This window comes from Leuciscus leuciscus (genome assembly GCF_965113295.1).
Source record: "Leuciscus leuciscus genome assembly, chromosome: 4".
Taxonomy (NCBI): Eukaryota; Metazoa; Chordata; class Actinopteri; order Cypriniformes; family Leuciscidae; genus Leuciscus; species Leuciscus leuciscus.
This window is the reverse complement of record NC_138728.1, coordinates 15,227,683-15,247,390: the sequence shown is the minus strand read 5'-3', so window position 1 is coordinate 15,247,390 and position 19,708 is coordinate 15,227,683. Positions and strand designations below refer to the sequence as shown.

The 19,708-nt window shown below is 38.1% G+C and overlaps 1 protein-coding gene and 1 long non-coding RNA gene across 6 annotated transcripts in view; both read left to right on the top strand.

Annotated features, from left to right (window-relative positions):
* The first annotated feature begins 4,762 nt into the window (after window positions 1-4,762).
* The window catches only part of rap1b (RAP1B, member of RAS oncogene family), a 56,147-nt gene continuing 41,201 nt past the window's right edge, over window positions 4,763-19,708 (top strand). Inside the window, exon 1 of one of the 2 annotated variants that reach the window (XM_082167869.1) lies at window positions 4,763-4,915. The gene's annotated coding sequence lies outside the window, so the exon portion shown is untranslated. Of the gene's footprint in view, window positions 4,916-10,359; window positions 10,371-19,708 lie in introns of those variants that run through there. The other variant, XM_082167870.1, reaches the window with a different exon arrangement.
* The window catches only part of LOC309497596, a 57,419-nt gene continuing 42,632 nt past the window's right edge, over window positions 4,922-19,708 (top strand). The window contains exons 1-3 of one of the 4 annotated variants that reach the window (XR_014205618.1): window positions 4,922-6,458; window positions 6,565-6,615; window positions 6,653-9,289. This is a non-coding gene — a long non-coding RNA (uncharacterized lncRNA). Of the gene's footprint in view, window positions 9,290-19,708 lie in introns of all 4 variants that reach the window. The other 3 variants (XR_014205617.1, XR_014205619.1, XR_014205620.1) reach the window with 3 other exon arrangements.

The following is a 19,708-nucleotide window of genomic DNA, read 5'->3' as shown; positions in this document are numbered from 1 at the left end:
TTAATCGCGATTAAATGTTTGTTGTGTGTGTGTGTGTGTGTGTACTGTGTTTATATATGTGTGTGTATATTATATATATGTTTGTAGCCTATATGATTTTAAGAAGGTTTTGTGACCAAAATGGCAGGTGAAATCCTTGTTATATCCTGAAACAAACTGACCAGGGGCCTGTACCATGATGGTAGTTGAACAAACTCCGGGTTACAGGATTAGTTTTGAGTTGACAAAACCAAACCAGTCCAACCAGGCTTTGTTGGTACCATGATGCTGATCATCAACTTTCGGTTAACTCAGGCTTTGATCCTGAGTTTAGGTGTGACATCAGTAACGAACAGCCAATCACATGCTGAGAAAGTGAAACTGCGATTCATTTCTTGCGAGAGAAGCAGCGCAATTCACTTCTCTCTTCTGCAGAGTATTACAAGATTGAAAAATATTAAGAATTTAAACAAGTACACACAGCAAGAAGAAAATAGCTGTCTACGAAAGAGGACAACTGAAAGAAAAAGTCTTGTTAAATCAGTGTAAGTAAAAGTTGTGGAGTTAGTTTATACAGTTGATAAAGGTATAGAGAGAATTGAACATTTAAAGCCCACATGTAGTCATTTTATAGCTTTATCGATTCTAAAGCGTATTTATATTACCTTTATATATTTATTCATTTAAACGGTGCGTAATAATAATTTGATAAACTAAAATTGTACATGTGTGAAAGCCAGACGATTTTGTCCTTAAAAATCATTTGCTATGTAGTGACCTTTAATTTGGAGTAGAAACAGGCGGAGTGACTTTATCCTTTGCTCACAGCTGATTGATCCAATTTCTTTTTGAGATCTCTTACCTGGAAGATCCCGCCCTGGACCAGGTTAGTTGGGGATCGCAAGTTACTATGGCGATGAACAAGCCAAACCACTTTCATGGTGCCTAAAACCCAGGGTTGGCGCAAACTAAACTGAAACATATCTGGCTAGCCACCTAAACCGGCTTCATGGTATTGGCCCCTGGTGAAAACCTATGGCTGGAGTGATTGTCTATCGTCGTTTAGGGTTCAGGTTTTCCTGTAGTAGGCTAAGTGAAATGTCTTTGCAAATCTGAAGTTCCAACTGGCTGCTTTCAAAAGAACCTTGACGTAGTCTGTTGTGAGCAATATGATATAGCCAAGCCTTTCCATGGAAGACACAGCCCCCCTTTCTCATCAGAGGAAGTGATTCAAAAAAATTTTTCTCCTAATCTGTATTTCTTGTAATTAATTCTTAGACTGTAGTGTGAGTTTATCCATATAGCTTTGCTTAGTCAGATACCGACAGTTACTGCAAAGTGTTTCATGTTTTGTCAGGATGACATTTGACAGGATGACATCATGAGGAGCTGAAGAGCTAAAGAACATCCTGTTCCAGTGAAGACTCCTTTAGCAAGGATACTTGACATTGTGTTAATTGATAAATGTGAAGTGAGCATTGTATTGGTGTATAACCAAAGATACAAATTACTAAAAGAAATGGAAACAAATATTACATTAAAAACCCTTCAAGAACCTAATTGTTAAAATATCTACTATAATGTAATGACAATGCCCATTAAATGCCCAAAAGCAAATATGGCAACATACAGGAAACACATACTTCAGTTAGTTTTTACCAGGGCTGCGTCCGAAATCACATAATCTCGCTACAGTAGGTACTTATTTACTTTGTGAACACTAAAAAAGTAGCCTATGTTCTATATAGTATATGAATGTAACGTACTTACTACATTCGCCATGCCATGTGACCAACCATCCTCAATTTTGTCACCTCACTGCCATTCACAAATTCTGTGACCTCATGGGAGAGTAAAGTGTCCATCGAATGCACACTTCATAATCTCAGCGGAAGAAGGTGGTCATCTGGGTACTTTTTGCCTTCTCTTTTATGAGTACTGTAAATTTGGACATACCTCTTTTGTCACATACTGTTTTTCGCTTACTATGTAGTAGAGAAGTATGTGATTTTGGATGCAGCCCAGGTATTACACACTTCCTTGATTGTAATGTAGACTTGCATATTAGTTGCCTTTAGGCTACATGGAGCAATAGTGCTCTCATTTGGATAAGTCATGAACAGAAGTAGACACACACACACACACACATTTTATGTATAAACTCTCTAGGTTCAGTGTTAATCACTTCATATTATTTCTCCCCCTTTTTTTGCCTGTGTAACACTTGAATGACAACAACAAAGAATCTAGTGGCTTCTAATTGTCATGGAGAAACTGAATGTCCACCCTGACAGGAAGACGTAGCTAAGAATAGCAAGTACTTGAGTTTCCACCCAGCCTCACAGACAGAAGTTCCTCATACACTATTAAGACTTAGTCAACAGGGGCTGATCATCTCAATTCTGCTCAATACTGTTATTACTTTAATATACATTATACAGCAATAATACAATATAACAATATTAACCATAAGTTGCTTGGATAAAGATCATCTTTATTGTCCACTCGCATGGAAAATTAACTTTGGCATCTCTCCCCAAGATGGAAAATTACACAATACACATATTACAAAAACAGAACGATTCATGCATACAGACATTCACACTCCTGCATTTGTTGCCTTATCTGCTTTTGTGCCATGACGTTTGAGAATAAAATGCAGTGTGTTGCTAGGAAATAAATGTATTGGTGTAGAAGAGTACAGTAAAATACACGGCTCAGTAAAATTTAATCAACTCAGTAAAAACTTAAATGAACTCAACAAGATCACAATAAAATAATTGTATTATACAATAAACATGTTGCTTGTATTGGTGCAATTTTGCTTAGTTATTAAATTAGCAGGTTTCCTGTAAGAAATTACACGTAAAAACATTTGCATTATTTAACCAAAATCTAAATTTGATAAATCTAAACAAGGATTTGAGCATGTAAAAATTTGCATCTAACCAACATTTGTGCTCATTTATGCTTGTGTTAAATAGTTTGGATGTTCAGGCGGTCTGATAAGTCTTGTAAATATTTTAAATACTGAAATTTGCCCAACATTTTTTTACAGACTTTAACAGTTTTGAATGCAAATGTGTAGCTCATGTTCCTCTTTTCCCTATTTATCTCTGTGTTTACTGGAATTGCACAAAAATGGTCACATTGCACACGTCTTCTCACTCCCCTATAGTTACTGCATTTACATATACATTCATAATTTGTTTTATTATTATTATTATTAAATTATTTCATAGAATTATTATTATAACTATTACAACTATTATAACATTTTTATTTTATTTTAATGTATTTAAATTTGTAATTTGATTGATCAAAAATAGAAATGAAGCTGTGGTCCAATTTTTTTTCCTCCTATCTTTCCCCTAATAGAACAATCCATTAAACAGACTGTACTTCTATCCGTCACATCCTCATTTTCATCTGTGTAACATTAAATGGCTAAAGTGTATTTGCCTCAACCCCTATGCACATTCACAATTCTGAAAGCAAGCATTTAAGATCTCATTCCTCTTCTCTCCATTTAGTTCAGTGGTTCAGTCTCATATGATGCTCTCCCTTTCACCCAGTCATCCAAATGCTATAGTGGCGACATACTAATGTTGTCTTGTCTCTCAGTTTCCTTGTTTAGTGAGACCAGCACACTGGTCACTGATCCGCATCTAAGGACCCCACCGATGGAACTCATCTCAGCCCTCATGTATAGCTTAGGGCCACATGACTGCTGGCAGAGGGGAGGGGATGTAGTCCACAGCAGGGAGTGGGCCTGCATTCCTGATGCCAGAGAGCATACTTGGCATTCCTGGCTTCTCCTAGTGGCTCTCAATGAGCCATTTGACTGGCGCTGAGGATTTTTTCCCCCCAGAGTGGCAGAGTCAGCCTCTGACGGATGAGAGTTGCTGCTCGGGGAGAATAGGAGACCATTCATGCCATACTGGGACTAGAATGATGCCATTGAAATATAGCATGCACCATGGAAGATGTTTAAACGTGTCTTGTCTCAATTCACTGTGATTTGGGTTGTTTTTGGATATCATAACCATCAAATAATTACTTAACTATCGCATAAACATGTAGAAACACTAACGGAAAAGTACCAAAAAGATCTATATTGGGTGTAATCTCTTGAATTTTCCAATGATCTTTTTCACAAAATTGTTTCTTTGTCACTCAATACGGGACAACCATGTCAGATACAAGAATTCAGTCAAATGTTTTATAAAAAATACTACGAAATATAACATTCGCTGAAATGAATTAAATATTTTTAAGTTTCACCCTGTCAGGACATAGCACTTTTTCTTTAATAAAAGATGTTTATAGTTATTCTTGCTTCATGTGTATATATGTAGATAGATAGATAGATAGATAGATAGATAGATAGATAGATAGATAGATAGATAGATAGATAGATAGATAGATAGATAACATTATTTTATTCTATATGAAGTCTGTCAGTAATGTTAAAATTGTGTGTTTTTTTAAACAGCAAAGTACATTGGCACCACCATTCTTTTTGGGATATGGTATATCATTGTAAGGCAGTGTTTTCTGGACATATACCATAGTATTTTTTGAAATACCTTGAAATAACATGGTATATGCTATAGGTAGCATGGTATCACCATCGGATACAATCGCATACCATACTACGCCACAGTACTTCAGAATTATTGCCCTATCTTGTACTGTAAGTAGCTACTGTACATGCCTATCAGCACTGTCATTTCCATGTGCCACATTTAGCAGCGCTCGTTCTCCGTTTCCCGTTACGCTCAATTGTAGGCAGAGCTAGGGAGCCTATGGTGCTGAAACCGAGGCTGTAACGTCATGCTCGACTCTAAACCTCACCCACCCTCCCAGAGGCGAGCAGCTCTTTCACAGGCACAGGCGCAGACGGACTGACTGGCTGGAGCTGGAGCGGATTGCTGTAAGTATCGCATTTGCGCGATATTCTATGGCATTACAGTCGCAACGGCGCGTGTATTGCGCGGGAACTGTGAGGGGATTATGATGTCACGGTTTGATTGATACATTGTAGCGGCTGAACGGCGGAATGTTCCAATGTTGCAAAGCAGACCGGCAAAGGGTTTGCGGAAGAGCAGCTCAGATGTCTAGAATATGGCGGAGCTGGAGTGAAACAATTCAACTCCTTAGATTTACCAGACTCCGCTTTAGGGCGAGAAAAATCGCTGGGAAGTTTGTGTTGAAGCGCGCGAGGTTAGCGGCGTTGTGTCGCCCTGAAGAATGGCGTTTTTTGTTGTTTCATGCCCACGGCAGGGTGGAAGTTATAGCGGAAATGGAAAAGTTGTACGAATGAGTAGTTTAACGAAGAACTGATTATCAGATTCAAACCGACAAAGCAACATTTTTCGACATGGTTTACGTAAATAGATGAGTAAGGAGTGTCCGGCATTGTGATAAAAGGCACATTTAGCGCTTCTAGTGCAGTCTTTCCTTCTAGATTTGACTGATTACCGGCCCCGCCTAGTTCTGTTCTGTTCCTCAGTCGAGGGAGATGGCTAGTTCATTCAAGAAGAATTGGAGAAAATGAGACTCGGTTTTCTTTCACGTTGGACTGACTGTCAGATCACGGAGGAATACTTTGCACTCGTGCTTTTCAGGGTCACGAAAAGAATTATTAAAAAACACCCATATTGCATTCCACCTCGTAGACCAGAAAACATCACTGGGCCCCTTATAGACTCCTAGTTGGATGTGACATTTTGAATATTGTCCTTTAAGAAGAGATATGAGACTGAAGTCGCTGAAAGAGGTTGTTAAAGAAGATCCTGTTGCTTCTCCATGCATTTTTAATGGCTTGATCTTTAATGACGGGGCTCTTGTGAAATTATAACAGCCTTTCTCCAAACGTGTCTTTACACAGGCTGCTCCGAGGTGGCTTTGTGTCTGCTCTGAAGCATGTATAAAAATGCCATGTCAAATAAATAAATAACTAAAATATGCTAGCTTCCACCTCAAATCAAATCTGTATCTGTTGCTGCTTTGCTTCTGTGTAATGAAATGCAGCATCAGTGCAGCATTAAAGGGATGGTTCACCTAATAATGAAACTTCTGTCATGAATTACTCACCCTCGTGTAATTTGAAACCCGTAAGACTTTAGCTTATCTTCGGAACACAAATGAAGATGTTTTTGATGAAATCCGAGAGCTTTCTATCCCTCCATTGACAGCTACGCAACTAACACTTTTACGCTTCATAAAGTTCATAAAGAAATCGTCAAAATAATCCATTTAAATTGAGTGGTTTAGTCTGAATTTTCTGAAGAGACTCGATCACTTGATACAATGAACAGATTGAATTTAGGGTTTTATTCACATAAACATTCATCAATTTACACATCAGTTGTGGTAAACGGAAACTCAAGCATGTTCGCTTGACATGCAAGAACCAATGAGGTTCATTCTCGTATGTTACGCAGCACGTTTGAGCTTCTGCATGAACCAATGAGGTTCATTCTCATATGTTACGCAGCACGTTTGAGCTTCTGCAAGAACCAATGAGGTTCATTCTCGTATGTTACGCAGCACATTTGAGCTTCTGCATGAACCAATGAGGTTCATTCTCGTGTTATGCAGCACGTTTGAGCTTCAGCAAGAACCAATGAGGTTCATTCTCGTTTGAGCTTCATTAAGAACCAATGAGGTTCATTCTCATATGTTACGTAGCTCGTTTGAGTTTCCGCAAGAGGTTTGTTCTTGCACGTCAAGTTTGGTTGAGCTACGGTTTATGTTCACTGATCAAAATTTAAATGTGAATAAAACCCTAAATTAAATCTGTTCATCGTATCAAGCGATCGAGTCTCTTCAGAAAATTTGGACTTAACCGCTCAATTCATATGGAATAGTTTTACGATCTCTTTATGAACTTTTTGAAGCATCAAAGTGGTAGTTGCATAGCTGTCAATGGAGGGACAGAAGTCTCTCAGATTTCATCAAAAAGATCTTAATTTCTGTTCCGAAGATGAACGAAAGTCTTAAGAGTTTGGAACGACATGAGGGTGAATAATTAATTTTCTTTTTTTGGTGAACTAACCCTTTAACGTGCAGCCATTTACTATTCTTCAGTGAATTTTAGTGGGCAAATTTATGTAATTTCAAAAGGAATCCGTGTGATTAGGATTTTCACATGAGGGTTTCCTATGCATATTTCCCTACCTAGATGCCACCTCATTTTCAGGCAACTCGAATTTGCCGCACTAACCAACAGAAAGCTGCTTGGTTGACAATGGACCTTTTTTTTGCCCGTAAAATATCCTAGATCATTTCTCCAAAATGTTCGCATTTCCCTTTATTTTTTTTCATTTGCATTTTTGTGTAAATGCATTTATGCCACCTTGTGTAATTTCTGTAAATGCACCTTTTTGTGGTATAAATGCAGCCTTTGTGCCGCCTTTTCAGTGTAAAATGGCTCTATTTAGGGTTCTTGGAATATATGTGACACATTGTGCAACTGCTAACCAAGTATATATCATTTCCTGTTTTTGAGCAAACACTTGTCATTCCCAATCATGGAAAAGTAGACAGCAATATATCTGTCACTGCTCTGCCGATAAGTGTATCATGGCACCCTTACATTTCCTGTCTCAAAACTGTGTTGTCATTTCACTAACTTTGTGTGAGTGTATGAGTTAATGCAGTCATAGATTTGTTTTTGCTTCATTTTTGTCATTCCTACTTATGTCATCTTAATAGCCTATAAGTAGATGTTTAAGTTTAAAACTAATTCTCTGTAATTTATACATGTGAACATAATTTGTACATGTCAGAATTCTCAAATTGAGATGTCAAGCTTGTTACAATACCAATTCTTAGCACGGATCTTTTTTGGAGTGCTGGGTCGCGACGACCTAACCCTACTGGGGTCTGACCCCAATCCTGTCCCTCCTAGAGCGAGAGGAAGGAAATCCCCGTGATAGTGTGTCCTCTTGGGCACATAGGAATGCCGGTCTGTTGGCTCTGTTGAAAATAACAAAATGAAGAGATGGACTTCCTTTCAAAGAAGGCCGCCCACTGTTTGAACACCCTTAAAAAACCTGGGTTCAGTCCTGGAAGAAACTTCTTTAGATAATGCCACGTCAGCTTTGATGTGTCGATTTCAGGTGTATCGCTTTCGTGTAGTAGTTCTTGGTTTTTTTGTATAATTATAGTCTCGATTGTTGCGGTTGACAGTGTGGTTCTTGCTTTGAGCTGTATCAGAACTTCCCAGCAGCGTTTCTTGTGGGAGTCAAACCGTATGCAAACAAACATGGGGTCTGTCAGGGAAGCAAATATCTCTGACTTTGTAAATGGCAGTTCTAATACAGCTGTCGGGGCTGATTCCTCTGGAGGGCTGTGTCAGAATAACCAGCCTGCTAGCCTGAATTACGCTCGATATTTGTCAGGTGTCACTGTATTTAGGGGTCCGTAACCCCTACATGTTCAGATTAATGGTTGATTTTGTTTTTTGTCAATTTCAGATTCTTAAACTTTACCTTTTGAGTCCCCGATATTGAATATTGAGTATTGCGAATAGCTACGATGTCAGTAAGCTGTGTGGTTTCCCACCAAAGCTTTGACATTTGACTAGGAAAGCATTTTGAAGCCAGTGGGTAATGAGATGACAAAACATTAACTGCCAGTTGTCGGTAACCGTTTGCGACTTTTAGAGGAACCAACTGAGCAGAAAGGAAAGGAGATGCTCTGGAGAGGAAGAGCATGACAGTGCGGGGAAAAGAAGGCTGTTGGCGTCCCTCAGCGAATTGGACCACTTCCTCTTTAGGCCAAAGGGCCTCATGAAACCTGGTGGCCCTGTCATGCCTTCCTTCCTCCTTTTAAGTCATGTGATTATTGTGCGAGACAGAGTGAGTTTAAAGATAGCTAATCTATGCATTTGGTTTGGTTCAGATATTTGTAAAAAAATTACAAAAAATTTAGTAGTTCAGTATCAGCTGACTCTCAGTGTAGAAAACAGAACTGGCTCTCAAGCAGTTTCCAAGGGTTACTGAGCTAATGTGGTGTAGCTCTAGCTCAGCTTGACGCTCACGTTTTCTAACGCTAATCCCAAAGCAATTCCACAATCTATTCCCACACATCATTGTCCTCATTTAGGCGTGTAAGCCATGACTGATGACTGTGTCAGCGATTTGTGACTGTGAGAGATTGGGACCTTTTCTGAGTCTATGATTCAGAAATAGACATTACAATGAAGTTTATGATCAAATTGAAATTCAGATATTTGTTATTGTTTTTTTTATGTGCACTGCCATTCAAAAGTTGTAGGTCTATATATATATATATATATGTATATATATATATGTGTATATATGTATATGTATGTATATATGTGTATGTATGTGTATATATATATATATATATATATATGAGAAGAGTTCAGATGCAAAAGCCCATGATCAAAAAAATGATCATTTTTATCAAGCTCGTATTTTTAAATTCAGTAATTTCACTTAAATGGCATTAAGTGAAATTACTGAATTTAAAAATACGAGCTTGATAAAAATGATCATTCTAGAAGAAAATTTCAGATGGCACTTAGAGGCTTTTGCATCTGAACTCTTCATACATGATATTACAAAAGATTTCTATTTCAAATGCTGTTATTTGAACATACATTTTTCAGGAATCTTTGATGAATTGAAACTTATCACGACTTTCACAAAAATATTAAGCACCACAACTGTTTTCAGCATTGATAATAATTGTTTAATAATAATTGTTTCTTTAGCATTAGAATAATTTCTAGATGATCATCCATGGAGTAATGGCTGGTGAAAAATCACAGGAATAAATTACATTTTACATTTTTCAAATTACAAGTTATTTTCAATTTTAATAATATTTCACAGTATTACCATTTTTAGTTTACTGTATTTTTGATCAAATAAATGCAGTAGTGTAAGTAAGAGACTTCTTATAAAACATTGAAACCTCAAACTTGAACAGTAGTGTATGTTACTTTTAAAGGCTTTTTATGATGAGCGCTGGATTTCAGGCAATATTGCTTTTTTTGTTGTTGCTTTTTTCCCTTGTTAGTGAAAAGGATTGTTTTAGAGCGTTAAAGTGTACAGTTTGAAAAAACTCAGAACTGATTACCAGCTCTGGTGACATTTGTAGTATTGAAGTTTATATTTCAGAAATGTCTTGTGTCACCAGGTCAATAAATAACAGCCTAAATAAATAAATATGAATGAATAAAAAAGCCTACAAATGTTCTAAATGTTAGTTTATTCTTATTTTGCGGATTTATTTGAAATATTAGATCTCTCACCCATCCGTTATGATGACACCATCTGTTATAGGCTGAGATCTGATTTAGAAATGTACAATGAAATAGTTTGAGCAACAAGTTCATGAAGCGGATTGCTCATTTGTCTTCAGACTATTATGTGTGTGTAAATCCATCCCTGGGGTCTATATGCTGTAGTCAGTCAGACGTCAGATGCCCTGCCATGTGTTGACATTTGACACTAGAGGTTGGGCTGAGTTCTCATTGATCTCGTCTCCCGTTGTTCCTTTTCCTTCCATAATCTGCCTCCCGACTCGTTGTTTTCCAGTCTCTAAGCGGCTTACTGGTTCTAGCAATAGAAATTGTGTTATTGCCTTAGTCTTAGTGACAATGTTTTGACAGGGGATGTTTGACACCCCTGCCCTTTGAGCCAGTGTTCGTAATTGTTCTGGGCATCAGTTGCCTTGTAGTTTAGTGTAACCACATCAGAAGTGGGGGGGAAAACTGCTTTGACAGCAATGCTAGTGCAGATCTTTTTGTGTTTACGTTTTAAACAATAGTTTGCAGGTTTGAGTTTTCATTTAGCCACCCAAACCCATATGGCTTTCTTTCTTCTTTGAAACACAAAAGGACATGTGTTGCAGGATGTTCACGCTGCTCTTTTCCATACAATGAAAGTGAATGGTGACCAAAAATGACAAAATGGCCTCTCAAAAAATGAGGAAAAAGTAACATCGTACCACGTTTGATGCCAATGATGAGAAATGTTATTAGTTTTTATTAAATATACGAATATCCAATTTTGCGCAAATGCAAATTGCATAAATGAGATTTGAGAGCTACGACAAAGGGCAACATTTTCAGTGAATAACTATTTAAATTTCAGCCTGTTCATTCCTAAGCTTTCAAATGGCTTCAGAAGACTAGGAATATAGTGCACGGATCCCCGGGTCACCATGCACTTTTAATGTATGGAAAAGAGCAGCATGAACATCATGCATAAGATCTCAACTTTTTTTTTTTGTCGGCGGAAGGAAAAAAAAAAGGGTTTTGGAATGAGATGAGGGTGAGTAAATGGTGACAGAATTTTCATTTTCTGTTTCTGTGAACAGAATTTGAGACCGCACTGGTTGAGAGGATGTGAGAAAAAGAACAAATGTTCACTTTGGTAAGTCATTTTAGATGCTTTCTCAGCAGAGCCCCCACCGATTTGTCGCATCAGAAGCAAACGCCTGATTGTGAAACCATGATTGCTACTCCGTGTTTGTTTTCACTCATTCTCTTTGACAGCCTGTTACCTAGGTGAGTTGCTTGACTTGCAAATAACATGTTGGGATTCAACATGGATTTTGACAGGGCCAGTAAAAACTCCCTAATTTGCCAAAACAAAAGCCTTTTCTATCTGTTACATGGGTCCTGAGGACACTTTTCAAGCTGTTTTTATTGTCGCTGTAGCTCAGATCAAAAGGTTTAGCATGCTAGAATTTTAAGCCCTTACATGGGCTCCATCATCATCATCATCAGTGTTTTGTCATTCATAATCATTGCTCATAATGAGTCTTTTGTGTATTAGGAGGTCTAAGTTCTGATAGATAATTTGGCACCATTAGATTTCTTTTGAACTGGCTGAAAAACAATTAATAGCAAACAGTGAGCCAGACTGCTCAAAGTTCACCCTTTGATAGATTCTACGTCATTGTACCTTTTATTTCAGTCTGTCTCTGATGTAATGACCCTTGTGTTTGTTCCTAGAGATGATTGCATGGTTTCATCAAAATTTCAGTTTGAAAAAGACAACAAATACAGTGTTTGTTTTCATCCCTGCTGTGGTTTGTGTTAATTACAGACAAGAGACCAGTTTATGTTGTCATTACCACTAGACTGTGTTGCTTTGACACAGATTTTCTGCAGGCTATGAGTTGCTATGCTAAATATGCCAGAGCTTTGATAGCGTGTCTGTAGTCAGCTGCTAGCTGAGGTGCTAATAACTTTGCTGGCTGGTTATTGGCTCCATCCTGACTGTAACAGCAGCACCTCTGGTTCTCAGCGTTTCTCAAGTCTGGCGTATCTCTCACCTGTAGTCTTATCCACCACAACTGGGGTTCAATTCTGCATGGGGTTGTTTCACTGTGTGGCGGATAATTGTGGTCATTTTTACTGACTGGTTCTAAATGCCAATAGTTATTTTTATGTTATGGCAGATATTATAATTTTTTATTATTTTGTCTTAAAAATAATAATAATGATCAAACGCAAACTAAAATCAATCATTTAAATTTTAAGCATCACAATATTCCAAAACTACGGTATGAAAAATGGAATTTAACTATGGTATTAAATTATTGGTGTTTTTGACAATTAACTTGGAGTGTTTGATGACATAATTTAATGGAAAAATATTGGTATTTCCCATGTTTGGTATTTGGTATTGGATATATTTTTACCAATATATCCAATATTGACCAATGTCGATAAAAAAATCTTGAATATTATCCGATAAACAATATGATACTGATATTGTGCATCCCTATTTTATAACCAAACGAATCCACATGAAGTAAAAACTAGGGGTTAAAACATTGTTTTTTCAATAACCGATGCCAATACTCATATCAAAAGTGACTGATATAATGCAGATATAATAATACGATAAAATTAACTCTTCACCAAATGTTGACCCAATGAAACTCAAAATTTAAATCAGAAATGGGTAGATTAGTAGTTGTAATATGACAATTGGTGACTAAATATTTGGCGATTAATCGGTTCACTAATAGTATAAATATCTTTTAGGATTTGTGCTTAAAGTTTTCCTAAACATCGTTCACACAGAACGTGTTTTTGCATTACACTGCACTGCTTTTCCATTGTTTTTCTATGTAAACCTTCTAGACGGACATGTTTGACCGCTGAGCTCACGCCTCACGTCTTTTGTCTCGTGCATGACATGCGGCGCACGGGTTAAAAGATGTTCAACTTTAAAAAAAAACGCACCTCAAGAGCTGCTTTTTTTTCTGCTCCGTGACCTCAGTCTTGTGTTTTTAAATGCATTCTGTGTGAATGGTTCCTTTGAAGTCCGTAAGTCATTGTCTTCTGCTGCAGATTTTTCTACAAAATGTTGCAAGTTTAAACATGTTTAAACAGACATCAAAATACACATTACGTTTGTGTGTTACCACTTACTGAGAGAAGTGACTCCTGCTGAAAACCCTGCAAAAGCTTCAAGAGTTTGTTTTATTTATGGCACTGTAGTGAAGAGATTTTGCTCAAAGGAACCCACTGCAGAGAAAAAAAGATAGTATGATCGCCTGATGGGTTTCATCTGGGCACTTGTCTTCAGGGACATGGGAAACACTCAGCTGGAACCTGCAACACAAAGCCTAGCTTAAAGGATTCCAAGGACCCCTTAATCACAGTGGATATTGACCGGTTTCTCTGCATTTATGTTGCTTATGGCAGTTTAGGGAGGCCTTACACATGAGTAGGAGACCAGATCTAAGTCAGGGTCAGAGGTCAGGCTTTGGGCCTCCTGTGTTTATGGGTTTACAGGTCATGGTAGCGACCCATAGAGCCATTTATACTCAACCTCATTAAAATAATAGATTGTGGGAAATTTAAAATTTGGCAAGGATGGTGTTGAAGAATTCCCATGTTGAAGGCTGGTTTTATAGTCTTCATGGAGTAACTACGTCCCTTTTCAGAGACTAAATTAAAGCATTGAAATCACTGACACATGATACCATTAGGGAAGTAATCGGAAGTCATCATATTTTCAATTCTGGAGATGCTAAGGGCACTGAAATTACAAGCTTTGCTTTTAAAGAATAGGTAGAGAAAAGCAGAACACAGGATTTGGAGAAGTTTTAGTTAGTTTTGAGAAGCAGCATCATTAAAGATGTGACTTTTCATGCCGCAAAAACCAGACGCAATGTAATATCCATAGACGTTCAGTTTGCATTCCTTGTGATCCCAACTGGATTGGAAATTGTCGCTGAATCCAATTTTTTTTAAATACATTTTATTTTATAATTGTATTATTATTACATTTTTACTATTGATTCATATTTTTATATATTTTTGTTTACTTTTGTATTTCAATAATACAAAATATATTTAAAATATATATAAAATGTTGAGTCTTGGTATATTGTAGCAACATTACAGTTTGTAGCTGCAGTTCCCTTTAAAATGTGGGCTTGATTATAGATACACTTGTAGATTTGTTATTTGGCTAATCCAGTCTGCCACTCTAATTGGTAGCTGTGTGCTCAGGCCAGTTGTTCTTTTGTGTAGCTTTCTAAATAGACGTCCTTAAACAGCTCTGTGGATTTTAAATGAATCCCAGCATCTTCAGATAGACTCAGGGACTGTTTAGTGGCCTACTGTAGAGCTCTCATGTATGTGCGAGACCCATTCATGTGTATATGAGTCTCTCTGTTTGCGCATTTGCACATCTTTTGAACAGGCGATCTCTTTTATGTTTTAAGTTGCATTTTTTCCAGCTCCAATGAGTAGCACGCTCATCTCTCCGGGGATGTGCGAACGCGCACGCGCACGTATATTTGCATACGAGACTTGGCTTATTTGTACGATTTACCTCCCGCTTGCCTCTCTTGTCGAAATATAAGTTGACTTTTTCAACAGAGTGACGTTCAGACTCCCTCCGATGAATCCCGTGGGAGAACGTGGTGCTTCTCTCCACACTCCTCAGAATAGCAAAGCTAACCACCCCTGCAGATCCCAGCAGTCTGTTCAGCTCTGAGAAAAGAAAGCAGCCAGGCACCAGCAGGCACCAGCAATCCCGGCAGGCTGACTGTCTTTCCTCTGCTGTCCTCCTAATTCCATTTGCACTGGAATGGACTGAATTACTTTGTTTGCTAAAAACATACTTTTATTTAATGATAGTTTTAATTATTCATCTTCCTAGGACCATAAATGGAATTGATTTGGACCTGCATTTGTAACATAATTAGCTTAATGATTGCTGTTTATTACTGCACTTCTGTTTGCAAAAGCTGACGCAACACTTTCTTTTTTGCATAGGAATTTCCCTCTGGGTGTGGATTTTTACTGATGTGTCAGGGCGTAGCATCCATTAAAACTGGAAGGCACACTTTAAAATTTTCCTCAGTCTCATTGTCATTTTAATATTGTATGTGAAAATCTTTGGCTGTCATTTGACAAACAAACTGTTTCTGGCCACGTGGAACAATGACTTTAAAGGGGACATATCATGCTAAATCCACTTTTTTAGCCCTTAAATGCATTTTGTTGTATATTTGGAGTGTTTAGAAAAGTTGAAATTATTCTCTTCAGGTGCTTCGTTGATATCTTTATATTCTGTTTTGGTCATATTTTTCAACCGGTTCAGATTTTTCTGTCATCTATGACGTTTTTCAACTATTACGTCACAGTATTTGCAGCGGAACTGCCAAATAAGGACATCCACTTCCGGCCCAACACTTCCAGCAATCCGCCATTTTTATTTCTCGCTGCAATTTTGTAGTCCAAGCTAAAGGATGCAGAAGTTACGAGAGGGTAAGTTAAAATGTTCGGTTGTTGGATGTAGTAACCCACACGCTTCATTACACCGTCTAATGTAGATGAACTGCCGCGCTTGTGACAGGGCGCATGTTTAACTGAAAGAACGAGCAGAGAGAGAGACACGGTCGCGCGCGCCAGGCGAAAGTGTAAACAAGACTTCACCATCTCCAAACTAGGCGCTGTCTTGCTCTCTCTCCCTCGCACATATTAATCAAAATAAATCAACACGGTGGTAAAAGGTCGGAAGACCAAAGTTTCATGTGCAAATACAGTAACACACCATTGCGATACATCCATCCATATGAAGACGTTGTTCTGCAGGTTCGTCGTCTTCATTTTCATCTCGCTCCGGCTCCGACTCTGGCTCGAACATGTAAGGCTGGATGGACAAGTCTTCCGTTGTTGACATTTTGTTAATAACGTGTGAATAAAACGTTTCTGTGCCGCTAGATAATCGTATCTCTGCTATCAAACTACAAAAATGGCCGAACGGGGTGGAGTTGAACCGAGTGTCACCTCTGCAACCTGGAGAGGGGGCGAGGTATGAAGTGTCTCAATTGCATTTAAAGAGACCGCACCAAAACGAGTTGCTCTCAGACGCACATCAGAAAAGGGGTAGAAAAGGGGCCTGTGGAGCTATAATAATGAGGAATTCAGACCCAAGCATTGCAGTTCCGCTTTATATAGACCACAAATGTATGATTTATATGTAAAAAGGAACGATTTAAAAGCATGATATGTCTCCTTTAAGGCCAATCAGAAATCGGCTACTGTGGCTAGCACCCAAGGATGACTTGCAAATGTTACGCCAACTAATTAATATTCATGAGGAAAGCTAGTTGATCTTATAAAGAGTTTCTTCCACTTTTTAGAACACACCTGCTGATGTGGATCCTCCAATGACATCTCGTTGTAATTGTACAATATTGCAGCCTAGTCGTTTATTGATTGCTCAACACTAAAGCACACTGCAGACTCGAAATTTCCAAATTAACCTGACTGATTGTCTTCCCTTAGCTTCAGACATTTTAGGTACAAATCTGTCTTAAAAAAAGACCATGATGAAGCGTATTGCTATCAAGTGACAAGTGGAGTTATAGCTCCTTCCTCAAATCAGACTCCCATTCTGATTGATTATTGAACACTGTCTTCTCAGTCATAATTGATTATGTTGTTTTTATAAATGTTTGGAACATGCTTCTTTTGTCAAAACATAACGGTAAAAGCACATTTAGGGAACTGAGGAGTTAATTTTCACTGGTTGAGTGTGGAAATCCCCAATAAGTTCCTGTATATATTGAGGTTTCTATTTCTTTTTCCAGTTTATCACTTTTCATTTTTAAAAAGCATTCTCTCAGCCATTGAGAAATGTTGGTACCAGTATTTTCAACATTGGCTCATTGAAAAAAGCGTGGCTCTACCTATGTTATTGCAGAACTCCAAAAGCATACCTCTACACACAATTCATTGCAGCTTTCAGCTGAAATAAACACTAGTGCCAGTAAATCACCTACAACTTTTATCTTTTCACACATATCCTGATTACAGAGGCAGATTATCGATGCATAAATATTTATTTTTTGCATACTTCCTTGCACAATACTCAAAACACTTTTACCATAGCGCATGCTTTGTAAGCTATATGCATTTTGATGTTAGTAGTATCACATAGCCAGATTCTGATGTGGTTAGCCTGCTCTGTAACTAAAGCAAACTTTAAAGCTACACTGTGTAATTTTTTTAAGTAATTTTTTAGCAAAAAACACTTTGTTCTTTCAAAATGATATGTGCTCATTAATGTGTAATTACTTCTACCAACTAATCAAGTATTCTCGTAAGCGTAAAATCTGCCATTTAGAGTACATACGAGCGAGCCGCTCGAATGGCGGCAGCCATGTTGCGCCTCCATCTTGAAAATACATGTGCCAAAGAGGGACATACCTGGAAATTCAAGCTTCGCCTTTCGCGTTTTTACACTCTGGCACCGTGACGAATGCGAGGGGGAGATTACTCACGACTGCCGGCAGATTTGAAATAATACGGCCATCGTAGGAGTTAAAACGCCCTCGGAATGGGAGGGGCTAGAAAGTAATATTCAGTTGGTAGTCATAAACAATTTCACCGCTAGATGGGCGAAAATCCTACACAGTGTAGCTTTAAGCAAGCTATATTGGCATTGCTGATTAAACAAATGAGTTTTTATCCCACTTTTTTTTTTTTTTTTTTTTTGCTATCGTTTAGGTTCGTTTTAGAACGCAATAGGCTTATTTGCAATGCCTCCGGGCAGCTATTTCGGGGAATCAAGATGAAGTCCTATCTATTTGAATGGGGAATCCTGAAATCTCAAAAACTGCTTGCCGAACTCACAGTTAAATGACATATTTCAAATCGGCAACAAAATCTGGCATGAACTGTCCCATAAATGTTGTTTCTTATGCTCAAATGGTGTTTAAAAAGCTTATTTTTCAGACTAGACCAGCCAATGCACATGTGCAGTCTTAAGTGGGAGTCTCAGGTTTCTAGCTTCTAACGGCAGCTGCAGTGACACAATGACTTTACCAGTCAGCGATTGGCTCTTTTACTTAGAAGGCGGGACATATTCCGCCATTTTGCGCTGCAATTTATCCAAATAATAAGTAATAGGAGTGAACCGTCTTTCTACATCTGTTGTCTTTGGCGTCACTCAGCAAACTTTTCATTTTCGTATTGCCAAGATACTTACAAACACCAGCTTAATAAAACATTGACAGATTCCCGTTCATCTGATAAAACTGAACATGATTTTAGTTCCACTCACTGGACATTTCACTTTGAAAATGTCACAAAATACACAAGATGAAATTTTGCAGAAATGTCGCAACAGACATATTTTTAATGAGCCTGTTTTAAATGGCTTTACTTCAGTATTTCAGGTGGTCTGGAATTATGGCGAGATCGTTTTTTGTTTTGTTCTGTGAATTGATTTTTCTTTCAGGTGCTCTGCCTCCAAGTTGAGAGACTCAGTTCAGCAGCATCTTCTTTTTTTCTTCTTCTCGAAGCAGGCAGGGTAGAATTAAAGTTCAATCCTCTTCATCTGCCTTGGACAGTCTCTTTTCATCATCTTGCACAGTGGGTGTTCACTTAATCAGAGCGGGGAGAAATGTCACTGCAGAATGTCAGTCTTCTGAAATGGGGTGGGTGTTTTTCTGTGTTTTGAGACCAGTGGGCGTGGCCTGGGTTCTGAGATGGGGGTGTGGCCTGATAGCTCTGCTATTGGGTGTGTGGTCTGTGTGTTTTAAGACAGGGTGGGTGTGTTCATAGATAAGGTGGGTGTGGTCTACATACTTAATATCACACATCCTGTAGTCCAGCTGTAGTGATGTGTTTATCTACGGAGACTTTGTTCATTTCCCTTTGCTGAGTAGCTTTTGTGAGGCATTGCAGTATGTTCTGAAGATTTAAGCAGTTATAACAGTTTGCCCTTCTGATGTTCGTACTGAGAGTGAAGTGCCATATTTACAATCCTCTGTCCAGTCCTTGATTCGAATACAAGCTCTAAGATGTCTGACAGATGTCTTAAACTGTATCTAGGGACTCAATGATACTAGTAAGCTAAAATGTAGATTCAATTTTAATAAACAGCTCATGGCTTGATGTTGGGATGGTTGGATAGACTTCAAGGGATTGTTTACCCAAAAACTAATATTCTGTTATTATTTACTCATGTTCATGTTGTTCCAAACCCATATGACTTTCCTTTTACTGTGAAGCACAAAAGTAGATGTTTCGCAGAATGTTCAAACTGCTCTTTCCATGAGCTGAATGAGGCTGTGGAGCTTAAAAAATGACAAAAAAAGCATCCTAAAGGTGGTTTAAATGACTTTTACGATATGTATTCCAAGATTTCCAAAGCTATACGATAGCTTTGTGTGAGGAACAGACCAACAATTGTAT